This window comes from Equus przewalskii, chromosome 1 (assembly GCF_037783145.1).
Source record: "Equus przewalskii isolate Varuska chromosome 1, EquPr2, whole genome shotgun sequence".
NCBI lineage: Eukaryota > Metazoa > Chordata > Mammalia > Perissodactyla > Equidae > Equus > Equus przewalskii.
Genome location: NC_091831.1, coordinates 144,407,946 through 144,420,774, shown reverse-complemented (window position 1 = coordinate 144,420,774; position 12,829 = coordinate 144,407,946).

Genomic DNA, 12,829 nt, shown 5'->3' with positions numbered 1-12,829 from the left:
GCTACTTTTTAAAGAAGAAATAGAATAGATTGCGAACTCTTGCCTTCTTCTCCCTCATTGGCAATAGGCTAGTGTAACACTAGTAACTTTGACTGAACCAATAATTTTAGGATCTTGGTGGTCTCATAATTAATGGTTATGCGTATTTAAGTCTAATAGTAGTTTACTCTTACAGGTTAATCTAGAGGCATGATTTATGGCAGCATGCTGGTAAAGGACGAGGAATAGGAAACACATCAGAAGCATGGCAAATGATTCTGCTCTCCAATTTTTCCTTCATCACTCTTGCTTTGGGGATAGGCCCACTCTACCTGGTTCCAACCAACAAAGTACAGCGTTTCTGAAATGTGTCCTGAGATTAAAATAAAACAAAAAGCTAGTAAAGTCTTTGGGTCAAGAAAATGAATGACAAAAGAGCCTATTGTAAGAATTCATTATTTTACTATCATGGTTGACATGAGAATCTGTACATAGAAAGCAACTATAACATATTCCTAGGACTTAGAGATTTAGCTACTCTCTGAAACTGGTAACACACACACACACACACAAATGGATTACATTGGCTATCTGCTGAGGCCACCCATTCTAAAAGACATTTGTACATATAATTTAGGGGACAGGATATCTCTCAAATTAAATCAGAAAAAATATGGGATTACTCAAGTTTGAACAAGGTGGCTAAAGTATATTCTCGTGACTGAAATGTAGTTAAAGAATGATGCAAGTTTTAAAAAAGTGTTATTTGGACTCATTAATAAAATGTCTCTGGAGGGATACACGAGACACTGACAACACAAATTATCCATAAGGTGGGATCTGAGTGACTGGGGGACAGGGGCAAGAGGGAGATTTTTCACTGTATACCCTATTGTACTTTTGAATTTTGAACATGTGAATGAATTACCTACTAAATAAACAAATAAATATTTAAAAGAATGCATTTACAGAGGTGTGATTGTCAAAATGGAGTTTTGTTTTTTTTAAAAAAAAAGGAACCTGGAGTGCACAATCTATCACAGTCTATTCATCCAGCTCTATCTAAGGATGAAATCAGAATATTCTGGTCCCTGGAAAGGTGAAACCTATTGAGGGCAAGAATAATTTCATGGGTTTTGAGGAAATATCCTTTAAGAATGTTCGCCTCCTCCAGCTTCTGAGCTCACCAAGCAACCTTCTCATTCCTGAGAACCTTGACATGGGGAAGGGGTTACCCTGCAGGTTAAGCACACGTGATCTGGTGGCTGGAAAGATAGAGTCCTCCTTGTAAAATATTAAATCAGTAGTCTAGTTTATCCTTTATGGTCTAGTGAGTTTGGTATGTATAGCTCAGTCTTTGCTCTCAAAGTATGTTCCTCTTCTTTTTTTTGTGAGGAAGATGGGCCCTGAGCTAACATCTGTGCCAATCTTCCTCTATTTTGTATGTGGGATGCCTCCACAGCATGGCTGATGAGTGGAGTAGGTCTGCACCAGGGATCCGAACCTGCAAACCCAGGGCTGCTGAAGTGGAGTGCACAGAACTTTAACCACTCAGCCATGGGGATGGTCCACATGTTCCCCTTCTTAATGTTCTCCATTTCCTGCCTGCCTAGTCAATTCTGGGTAAACTGATGAAATCCAGTTTCTGGACACATGCTGTGGGACTGGCTTGCTCCAATAATACTGTTCTCCTGGCTCACAGCACCTATCATACCATCCTGGAATTGCCTGCTTGTCTGTTTGTCTCTTACCAGACTGTTGGCTCCAAAAGGGCAGGGAGCCTCTTTCAGTCACCACTGTATCTGAGCACAGTACCTGACACAACACAGGCTCTCAGTCAATCATTCAGTGAAGGAAGTGCTCCTCTGAAAGCCCAGGCTGGGATAACTGGGCCTCCTTCTTCAACATCTACCTTGCAGTCTTTGATTTCAGCATCCTTTGTGTCTCTGGAAATCCTCTCACATAACTTCAACTATCCCCGCTATTCAGATGATGTCCTAGTGGTTCTAGCACCACTTTCTCTCCTGGGTGCCTGATCTACGTTTCCAACTACCTGGCGATCAGAATGTTAGCCTAGGTGAGCCGGCCCCGATGGCCTAGCTGTTAAAGTCTGATGTACTCCGTTTCAGTGACCCAGGCTCAGTTCCCAGGTGTGGAACCACACCACTCACCACTCATCTGTCAGTAGTTGGTGTGGCAGCAGCTCACATAGAAGAAACCAGAAGAACTTACAACATACACAGCTATGTACTGGGGCTTTGGAGGGGAAAAAGAAGAAAAAAGGAGGAAGATTGGTAACAGGTGTTAGCTTAAGGTGAATCTTCCCCTGCAAAAAACCCAAAAAACAAAAGAAAGAATGTTAGCCTAGGAGCCTAGATACCAATTTTCTGCTACACCTTGGGCAAGTCATTCCTTCTCATTCAGCCTGAGATTTCTCATCTGAAAATAAAGGCACTGGTCACTAGAAAATCTCTAAGGTCCCTTCCAGCTCTGAAAATACTATGCTTCTACACTGGTATTTTGTCAGCATCTCAAACTCAGTCTGCCTGCAGTGGAACTCCACCAGCCCTTCCTCTTAACTCTTGTCAATGGTTCCATCCTTTTCTAGTCATTTAGTCTTGAAATTTCTCCAGGCATCTCTGTCTCCTCCCCCTCATCTAGCCCTCCATGTCTCATGAGCTGTAAAATCTTATGAAGGCCTCCTCTGCACTGACGTTTTACAGATCCTTTTAGGATTTTTGTTAGTTGTCAATAGCTGCATTATTAATACCCATCTTTTCTCACTGAGGGGGACCCTTCATCAGATGACAACTGCAAAATAGTAGCTCCAACTAACTTAAGTCCAGCTTTCTCCCAAGTATTTAAAATAACCTCAGCTTAAGTTAGCACTCAAACTGATCTGACTAAGAAAATTGAGGAGTCTGCTCCAAGGAGCCTTCTTATTTCTTTCACTTCAGTCTTCAGATACCATTATGGAATTCAAAGCTGTAAACACTATTCTCCTCTCTTAGGTCCTGAGTAAAGTTAAACTAAAAGGCAAAGATCATTGCATCTGATAGTGTCTTGATATCACGAGTATATGGCAGGCAATTTTTGTTAATAGAAAAACAACTGCATCTGTTCCAGTCTCATCCTAGCCTTTTTGTTTTTTAAATAACAGCTTTATTGAGATATAATTCACGTAGCATAAAGTTCACTCTTTCAAAGAGTAGAAGTCAGCATTTTTTAATATATCCATAGAGTTGCGCACCTATCACCACCATCCAATTCTAGTACGTTTTCATCATCTCCAAAAGAAATCCTGTACCCATTAGCAGATGCTCCCTTCCTCCTCCTCCCAGCCCCTGGCAAACTCTAATCTACTTTTTATCTATTGATTTGTCTATTCTGAGCATTTCACATAAGTGGAACCATAGAGTACGTGGTCTTTTGTGTCTGGCTTCTTTCACCTAGCATAATGTTTTTAAGGTTCATCCATGTTGTAGCATGTATCAGTACCTTATTCCTTTTTAAAGTCAAATAATATTCCATTATACAGAGATACCACATTTTATCAATTCATCAGCTTATGGACATTTATATGGTTTTCATTTTTAGCTTTTACGAAGAATGCTGTTATGAACATTCGTGTACAAGTTTTTGTGTGTATGTATATTCTCATTTCCTGTGGATATATCCCTAGGAGTAGAATTGCTGCATCATATGATAAGTCCGTGTTTAACATTCTGAGGAAGTGGCAAACTGTTTTCTGAAGTGGCTGCACCAGTTTTACATTCCCACCAGCAATTTATGGGGGTTCCAATTTCTGCACATCCTAGCCAACACTTGTCTGTCCATCATTTTGATTACAGCCATCCAATGGATGTGACACGATATCTCACTGTGGTTTCAATATGCATTTCCCTAATGATTAAAATGTTGATCATCTTTTCTTGTTCTTATTGGCCATGGGCACATCTTCTTTGGGTCACCTCAGTCTTAGGATAAGTAAAAATTGAAATGCCTTTATTTGGGGGAGGAACTGAAGCCCATTTAGAGGAACTAACATCCTGCTTTTCAAAAGGCAAAATTAATAGTTGTTTTAAAATACAAAGGAGGAACACTTCCTTAAATACATTGCATAGGACTCTGGGGTTTAAAACACCCTTTTATCTTTAAAAAATTATGAAAGGTAACCTCAGAGCTAAATGATTGCAAGGAAATTTCTCTTTTAGAGTAGATAAATAAGTAGTAAATACAGATGACCCTTAAAGAACTAAACAATGGGCTTGTAAGAGACATTATCATCAATAATCCTCTCTTTTGGAGGAGCCTTTGAGACTTGCTTAGAAGTTAGTAGACAATGTAACAAATCAATTCCACTGCCTTGCAAAAGGTAATCATTTTAATACAAAGAATCTATACAGAGAAACTGAATTTACATAAAAGATAAAGTGTATGTGGCAGCGGGGGGCTATCACAGTGCCCCGCCCTATAATAGTGCTCAATTAATATTTGTTGACTTTAATTAATTTAAAATCACTTCCACTCTACTTAGCAATAACAGTTACTATTTACTGAGTGCTTACCACGTGCCAGATACGAGCTTCACATGTTATCTCATTTACTCACGTATGAGGAGGTATTCTTGTAATAATCTCGGTTAGATGAAGAAACTGAGTCTTAGGTTAAATAAATTGTCCAAAGTCAAACAGCTGCCAAGTGACTGACAGAGCCAAATTCAAATCCAGACCTCTAAGACTTGAAGGCTATGCCCTTAACTTCTATACCTCTGGATTTTCTCACAAATTCTCAGAGAAATATCTACTGAACAATACAAGGTATATACGTAGTTCAACTACTTCCAATATTAGATACTCTCCTGTAAGCTTCATGTTGTGTCACAGGCTTCCATTTACCCTTCAGGATATCTCTGCAGTCTCTGACATATTGAACTTCTGTAGGTCAGTTATAGTTAAATGCTGAAGATAGAGAAAGACCAGAACATAAAATGAGGCCTCTAAACAAGCGCAGAAATGGCTTAGACACTTTATCGAGAACTCTGCCGAGGCATGGAAGGTATTTTAGCATAGGTGTAGCTGCTGCCCACTGCGCTGCAGTCAAAGAAGGAAGAACATTAGGAAGGGGAAGGATGCTCCATAAGGGTCTGTCCCGTGGGAATGGCTCTAGAAATAGACTACATATTCACTCACAATTGAGTCCAACCTTAAGAGTTTTAGCAGGGGCTAAAATAGCTTCACCCACCTTGCTGAAAAAGCTGTATCTCAGATTTCCCCCCAAGTTGGCACTTCTCTTTCCTAACCCAACAGCCACTTGTGCTGGCCAGGGGTAGGTCACATCTAGTCACACTCAAGAGTGAGGAAGGCATATTGGCCAGTTCCAGAAATGATGCAGAAGTTAGTAAATCACCAGCATTATGTTACGTAACATCAGCACCACAAAGATTCCTGTGCCCGGAAACGCTTCCTGGTTTTGTAGGAAACTTCATTTGGATGCCTTAGTGGTGGGAAAGCAGTTGTTGCTGGACCATCTCCCTCATCTCATTCTTTCAGCCCAAATTCCTCTCCCAATATTTTTTCAACCCTCTTCTTCAAACTGACTCTCTATTTTCATTTCTGGCCTAGATCCTAAGAAAAAAAATGCTATGAAATAAAAAATGGATTGACTGACCGACAACTAGAGAATGGTTGAGGAATTTCATTACAACGTATTCAGCATTTAGAGGAGTGTCTGACTCTTAATAAATAAATAAATAAATAAATAAATAAATAAATAAATTTTTCTTAATGAATATTTCTTAAATGAATGAGTAAATTTAGAATAAATAAATTTCATCATAGGACAAAAATGCAGCCACTAAGAAGGATGTTTACAAAGAGTTTTAATAATCTAGGATGATTCCAACATCATGATATTAAGAAAAAAAAGAACATGAAATTATACCTATAGTATTCTCTTAACTGTGTTGAATATATATGCATATAAAATCCAGGAAATAAATTCACCAAAATTTTAATAGTGACTATCTTTGGACAAAGATATAATGGGTATTCTTTATATTCTTTTTTCTGCCTTTCTGCAACTTGTTCAGTTTTCTCTAGGAGCCATTATCAGAAAAAAAACCCGTAAATGCCATTTTTTTAAGAAGCAAAGTGTTCTGTGTATTCTTAGAGGCAACTCGCTTATTGTCACAGATGTTTTCCCTTGCAGCTCTGCCCCGAGAAAACTGTGGACGCTGCTCTGGGAGAAAACCCCCTGTAGCCACCTGGCTCCTCTCATGTCCACACACGTGGTTGATCTGGCGGGATAGGGAGATTAGTGTGGGAAGGCACTTCTGTCTGTCTGTTGTGCACTTTGCTCAGCTCTCTCAGGTCTGTGTTTGCTATTTTACTCCTATCTGTCTCACTTGTTGCTGGTGAGGAATTTTCCAGAATTATCACTCCCAGCAAAAGGCACTTCTCTAGTTGGCCCTAAGGAAACGGAGAAGTAACATTTGCCAGTTTTCTGTGCTCTCTAGTATTCCTACTTGTCTTGGGCAACATCCCAGGAGAAAGTACTAGAAAGGACTCCCCATTCCACAAGATCATTTAAGTGTCAAAACTTCCCTGGCAGTCATGTTCTCCCCACTAAAGAAAGATCTTCCCAAACAGAACTATTTAGAATTTGCAAGCTTGGGATCCAATCCAAGTGGGAGCCAATTTTGAACTCTTGCTTAGGAACCCCAAATTTCTGTTTCCACCAAGCTATTCAGTATTTAAAAGCAAAGCTATACACTAGGACTGAGGATTGCAGGCCTAAGCCACAAATATTCAGCTGTAAGATGGAAATGAAATGATCTGAGAGGCATGAATTTTTTATGAAAGACTGATTTGGAAATGACAAAGTATGACAGTCAACACGTGATCTTTTCTAGAAAGTTATGTTGTTCATGTGACAGCAATTAAGTCACCTCAGGGGACAGATTCCTTGCATATCAACATTCCCAAGAAAGTACATCTGCAGTGTGAGACACTTGTGCTTTTCTGGCCCAGCTCTGGAGCAACCAGATTTCTGACTCAGCAGCCAATTTATGGCTGGGAATATCCAATAACCCCAAATTTTCATACATAGACAATTAAGATAAGTGTTTACCACTGTAGGACTGATTCTTCACTGACTCTGGTTAGATCAAATAGTGATATTTCATGGTCTTCCTAGTTTCTGAGGTCCAAAGCCTTCTCTAGCCTCTGCAGGCAGAGTGCGGGAGTCCCTACCTGGGCCCAGCGCACCCTGTTAATACCTCTATTACAGCACTTATCACATGGCTGCCACAGCTTGTTTACAGATCTGTCTTTCACCAGACCGAGACCTCTGGAGGGCAAGGGCTGCAGCTCTTGCATCTAGCCCAGTGACTGCCACTTAATAAATGTTTGTGGAACTAATTGCCTAATCAAATGTTAATATTTTCTCCTCAGAATTGATACCACATGTTAAAACAATGTTTGAAATATATTAGAGAGGCATATTTATAGAATTTTAGAACTTGGAGGGACCTCATTTTGTAGATGAGATAGCCGTGGCTCAGAAAGGCCAAGATGACCCATCCAAATTCATCAAACATTGCTGAGCAGTGCAATTCTCTTTTTCAAGAGTTAAATGAGCTTTAGCAAAATGGACTTTGATTTTACTTTCTGGGAATTCAAATCTGTAAACCTTTAACTTCTAGGTTTAGCAAAATGGTGCTATAGACCTCAAGAAGGGTTTTAAGTGTGGATATTATAGGTAGGTGTTTTGTATAAGTCTGCTCTCTAAACTTGTGGAAGCTATGTATCAGAGAAATTTTATTTTAATAAGTTAAAACTGTTTTCATGAGTTTGTGGGAAATTTTATTTTTACTTTCCATTACAGGTTTTAGATTTATAGTAAAATTATAAATATAGTACAGGGTCCCTATATACCTGTCACCCAGTTTCAGTTTCCCCTAATGTTATCATCTTACATTACCATGGTACGTTTGTCAAAACTAAGGAACTAACACTGTGCATTACTGTTAACTAAACTTCAGACTTTATTCAGATTTCGCCAGTTTTTCCACTAACGTCCTTTTTCCATTCCAGGATCCAAACCAGGATACCACATTACATTTACTTGTCATGTCTTCTCTGGCCTCCTTTGGTCCGCGACAGTTTCTTAGTCTTTGTTTTTCATGACCATGACAGTTTTGAGGAGTACTGGTTGGGTTTTTATAGATTGTCCCTCAAATTGGGTTTGTCTCTTATTTTCCTCATGATTAGACTGGGGTTACAGGTTTTTGGAAAGAATACCACAAATGTGAAGTGCCCTTCTCACCACCTGATACAGGAGGTAAATGATACCCCATGGTATCACTGGGGATGTTAACCCCAATCCTTTGGATAAGGTGGTATTTGCCATGTTTCTCCACTGTAAAGTTAGTATTTTTCCCTTCCATTCTCTATTCTTTGGAAGTGAGTCACTAAGACCAGCCTAGAAGGTGAGAGAGGTTCATCTTCATATATTATTTGGAATTCTTTTGTAAAGGAGATTTCTCTCTTCTTCTCCCTTCATTTGCAGAAATTTGAGTTTAATAGATAATAGCAGTTTCTTGATTTGTGGGAAGTTAATATAAAATTATAGTTGTATAAGACAGTGAGTTTGGCAGATACAAAATAAGCATATGGTTCAGAATTTGAATTTAAGAGAGAAACATCTCACTGGGGGAAACCACTATGGCTGAGACATTTCATATCGATACACTTTCCAGATAACTGAAGTTTATTCCTTCAATCATCAAAAGTTTTTTAAATAAATAAATTTCTCCCATTCCTATGACTGCCTTTCTAAGATGTATCATATGCTTTTACCTTCTTGAACAGAATATCCTGAATACAATTTAATCATTTTACAAAAATTGATCATTATCCTGAAATTCACAGCAATAACGATGGTTGAACTTGATGATCTCTAAAGTTTCTTCCAATCCAAGTTTAATAACTATCAGATAAAATTAATGAAGTTATGTCTGCAGATAACCAAAGACTTCTTGTTTTCAACTTAAGGTTTTTACCTTTGGGGTGGGGATGCTATAGGCTCAGCCTTAGTTCTAGACCAGAGAGAAGCAATAGGTGTCCACATACAAGCATCCAGGATAGGACATACGAATCACTTGGGGGAGGTTGTTAAATGGCAGATTCTGATTCAGGCGTGAGGTTCTGCATGTCTAACAAGCTCTCAGCTGATGCCACTGCCGCTGGTCCATTGATCACTCTTTGAATAACAAGGACCCAGGGAACCCCACATACCTAACTTTGTAGTCTGGCTGTTGACAGGGCTTTATGAGGCCAGGGAGTGCCTGGGTCAGGGCAGAGCTTTTCTCTCATGCTGCAAAGACCTTTATATAGACAGGGATCACTCGCAGAGTTTAGTCAAAGCTTAGAAAAAGGAGTTAAGCGACAAAAATAAGTAACTTATTCTTCTAATATAAGCCAAAGGAAGGAAAGAGAATTCTCTTCCTTAAGAGAACTACTTTTCAGGCAAACGTTTCCTCAACTGTGGTTCCTTTGATGTTGAAAAGAAGAATCTAGACCGCATCAGAAAGACAATAAGCTCGTTTTATGTAAAGATCAGCTTTGTGGAGAGAAGGTCCACTTCTAGAACTTGAGGCTTCTTATCCTAAAATCACCCTTGAGGATTTTAGGACAGTACGAACGTGCGTTTGATATGATCGCTTCTACTACTATTTTCTCAGAAACAGAAGATGGTTTTATCTGTCCTTCAAGATCTTAGCCACAGCAGCCAAACCCTTACCTGCTTTCATGTTAAGCTAATATGACATACAGAGTCTACTTATTTAAATATACATTGAAATGATGGTTCCTGAGTGAAACGTGGTATCTTTATTAGGGCAACTCATAAAGGGCTTGTTGACTGGGAGAAGTGTTTCACATCACCCTGTGCATGACAGCAGACTTGTCTGGGCTCTAGTCAGAAATGCAGGGCTGAGGAAAGAATGCTATGCATGCCGCGATGGAGACCCAAATTCTAGCCCCTGCTTGACCATTAACCACTTGGATAATATCAGCTACTTGGACAAGTCTCTTAACCTTTCCGGGCCTAACTGTACGAACTAGTTAATCTCAAAGTTTCTTTCAAGTCCTAGTTTTCCACCACTCCATTCTGATATCTCAGAAAGATATTTTGCATACATTTCAAAACAATGCCCATCCCTATTATAATACCATTAATAAACTGGTTCTGCCAACTTTGAGCCTAACCCTTGAGCAAATAGCAGCTTGAATGTTATATCAAGTGATCATCAGAGGAAAAATAGCTGAGATTTTGACCTCACTTCTTCATTTTTTGTGTGTGTGAGAAATATTGGCCCTGAGCTAATATCTGTTGCCAATCCTCCCCTTGTTGCTTGAGGAAGATTGTTGCTGCTGCTAACATCTGTGCCAATCTTCCTCTACTTTATGTGGGATGCCACCACAGCATGACTTGATGAGTGGTGCTAGGTCCACACCTGGGATCCAAACCCATGATACCTGGGCTTGCTGAAGGGCAAGTTCATGCTGGAGCGCATGAACTTAACCACTATGCCACCAGGCCAGCCCCATTGACCCCATGTCTTGTTTTTTTTTTAAAGATTGGCACCTGAGCTAACATCCGCTACCAATCTTCTCTCTCTCTTTTTTTTAAAGATTTTATTTTTCTCCTTTTTCTCCCCAAAGTCTCCCAGTACATAGTTGTATATCCTTCGACGTGGGTCCTTCTAGTCGTGGCACTAGGGACGCTGCCTCAGCGTGGTTTGATGAGCAGTGCCATGTCCGTGCCCAGGATCCAACCGGGCAAAACCCTGGGCCACCGAAGCGGATGGCACGAACTCAACAACTCGGCCATGGGCTGGTCCCTGACCTCCTTTCTTAAATAGATATGTTTGTGGTTGTAAGCTAGCTAGTGGTTTAGTCAATATTACACTACAGAGTTATTGCTAAATTCTCCTTTTCCCCAGATAATGACCAAAAATTAAAGTTATAGCATAAATTATTACCAGTCAGTAAGATTCTGAATTTATCATAACTGGGTAACAAATATTATATTAGAGTTCATTTTAGACCAAAAAAAAAAAAAGATTCTAGTCTCATTGATTGAATTATAAAAGGTAAAGAGGAAAAATGCTGCCTGAAAACTTTTAGCTTGGTAAATATGTATCTAAGATTGTGGCAGCCACTTACGGCAGAGGGGGATGCAGGACAGCATGGCAGTAAAGAGCCTGGGCTCTACAGCTGTACGGCTAGATTTGAAGACTGACTCTACCACCTACTGGCTGCAGGACCTGGTAAAGTGATTTAATCCCCCTGTCTCTCAGCTTTCTCGAATGTAATAGGGATAACACTAGTACAGAACTCATAGAATTGTTATGACGATTAAATGAATACATGCAAAGCACTTACAACACCACTCCCTACAAGTTAGCATTGTTATTATCATCTTTAGGAACTGAAATGGGGAGAAGGGGAACTAGTCAGGACTGGAAGGCAAGCTTGGTCACATCAAGAAAGAAAAAGACGCAGAAAGCAAGTTCAGAAATGGGGAAGATAGTACTTTCCACATCTGCTTCCTATGTTGAGTATTCTCTGCACATGACTATAATACTCTTGTATAAAACTCTTCACTATTTGCATACGCGTGCGCGTGTGTGTGTGTAGTATTTCAAAGTGATTTCACATATATCATCTCATTTGATTAACAGCAATCTAGGGAGGTAAAGTCTCTCGTGCACCCAGCAAACACTGCTGAGTCTCACAGAATGTGGGTAGGGCAAGCACAGATGGACCCTGAGAGCCCCAAGGCACAGTGCAGGAGAGCACAGCAGAGCACAGCAGGCCATCCATTCCCACCTGGATTCTGAGAAGTGTTGCTGGGCTCTTCACATGTCATCGGAGATGGGATGCAGAGCTATTTAGTTTCCCAAGATGATCTCCTCACACATTTCCTGAAAGTACTATATTTGATCATCATATCTTCACGTTCACTGACTGTACTTCACGTTCCTTGGCAGTAAGCATATCTTGCATGCCTTCCCCAGCCTTAGCTATGTGTCAGAAAGTGGCCATTTAAAGCACTTTCTCTGTTTAGCTCTGATACTTGTATTGCTGCGTTTCGTTGTGCTTTGTTTGTTTTTGCTATGGTAGCAAGGCAATATTCTATAGAACAGTGCCACAAAAATGTTTCCAATGGAATTAGGGGACCAGTAGAAAATGGCTATATGGTGATGATAGTGAAGACAGGTACCTGAGGGGCACTGTAGATATTAAACCAACTTGCTATTTTTCCTGTTTAACTTGAGGGGTGACTCAGGGGTCTCGAGGATTTGTGAGCTTGTTCTCCAGAGGATTTGTGAGCTTGTTTGCAGAATAAAGAGAATGCCTTTGGGGAGGCTGTGATCAGGAATGGCAGGTCCCCAGCAGCTCCTGAAGCCCAGGAGTCAGATTGCCCAGGGGCTTATCAGAGCGACCCCTTTGTTTCCCAGAAGCTCCTCCTGCCAAACCCCTTAGTTCTGTAAAACCCTCCTGCTTTCTGTTCTTGGGGAGGCGGATTTGAAAGAACCCAGGCTCCTGCCTACACCTTTTGGCCAATTCCAATAAACCATTCTCCATCTCCCAGCACTCATGTCTCAGTGTTTGGTTTGCTGTGCTTCGGGCACATGAATTTGAGATTGAAGGGTTCAGTATCAAAAGGACATAATCCCTAGCCAAATAATACGAAATATGTATCAGTGAAGTTATTGGCTTATATTATTGATTAAAATAATAATGAACATTGACGTTATATGTGCCTGGCAGTATGCCAA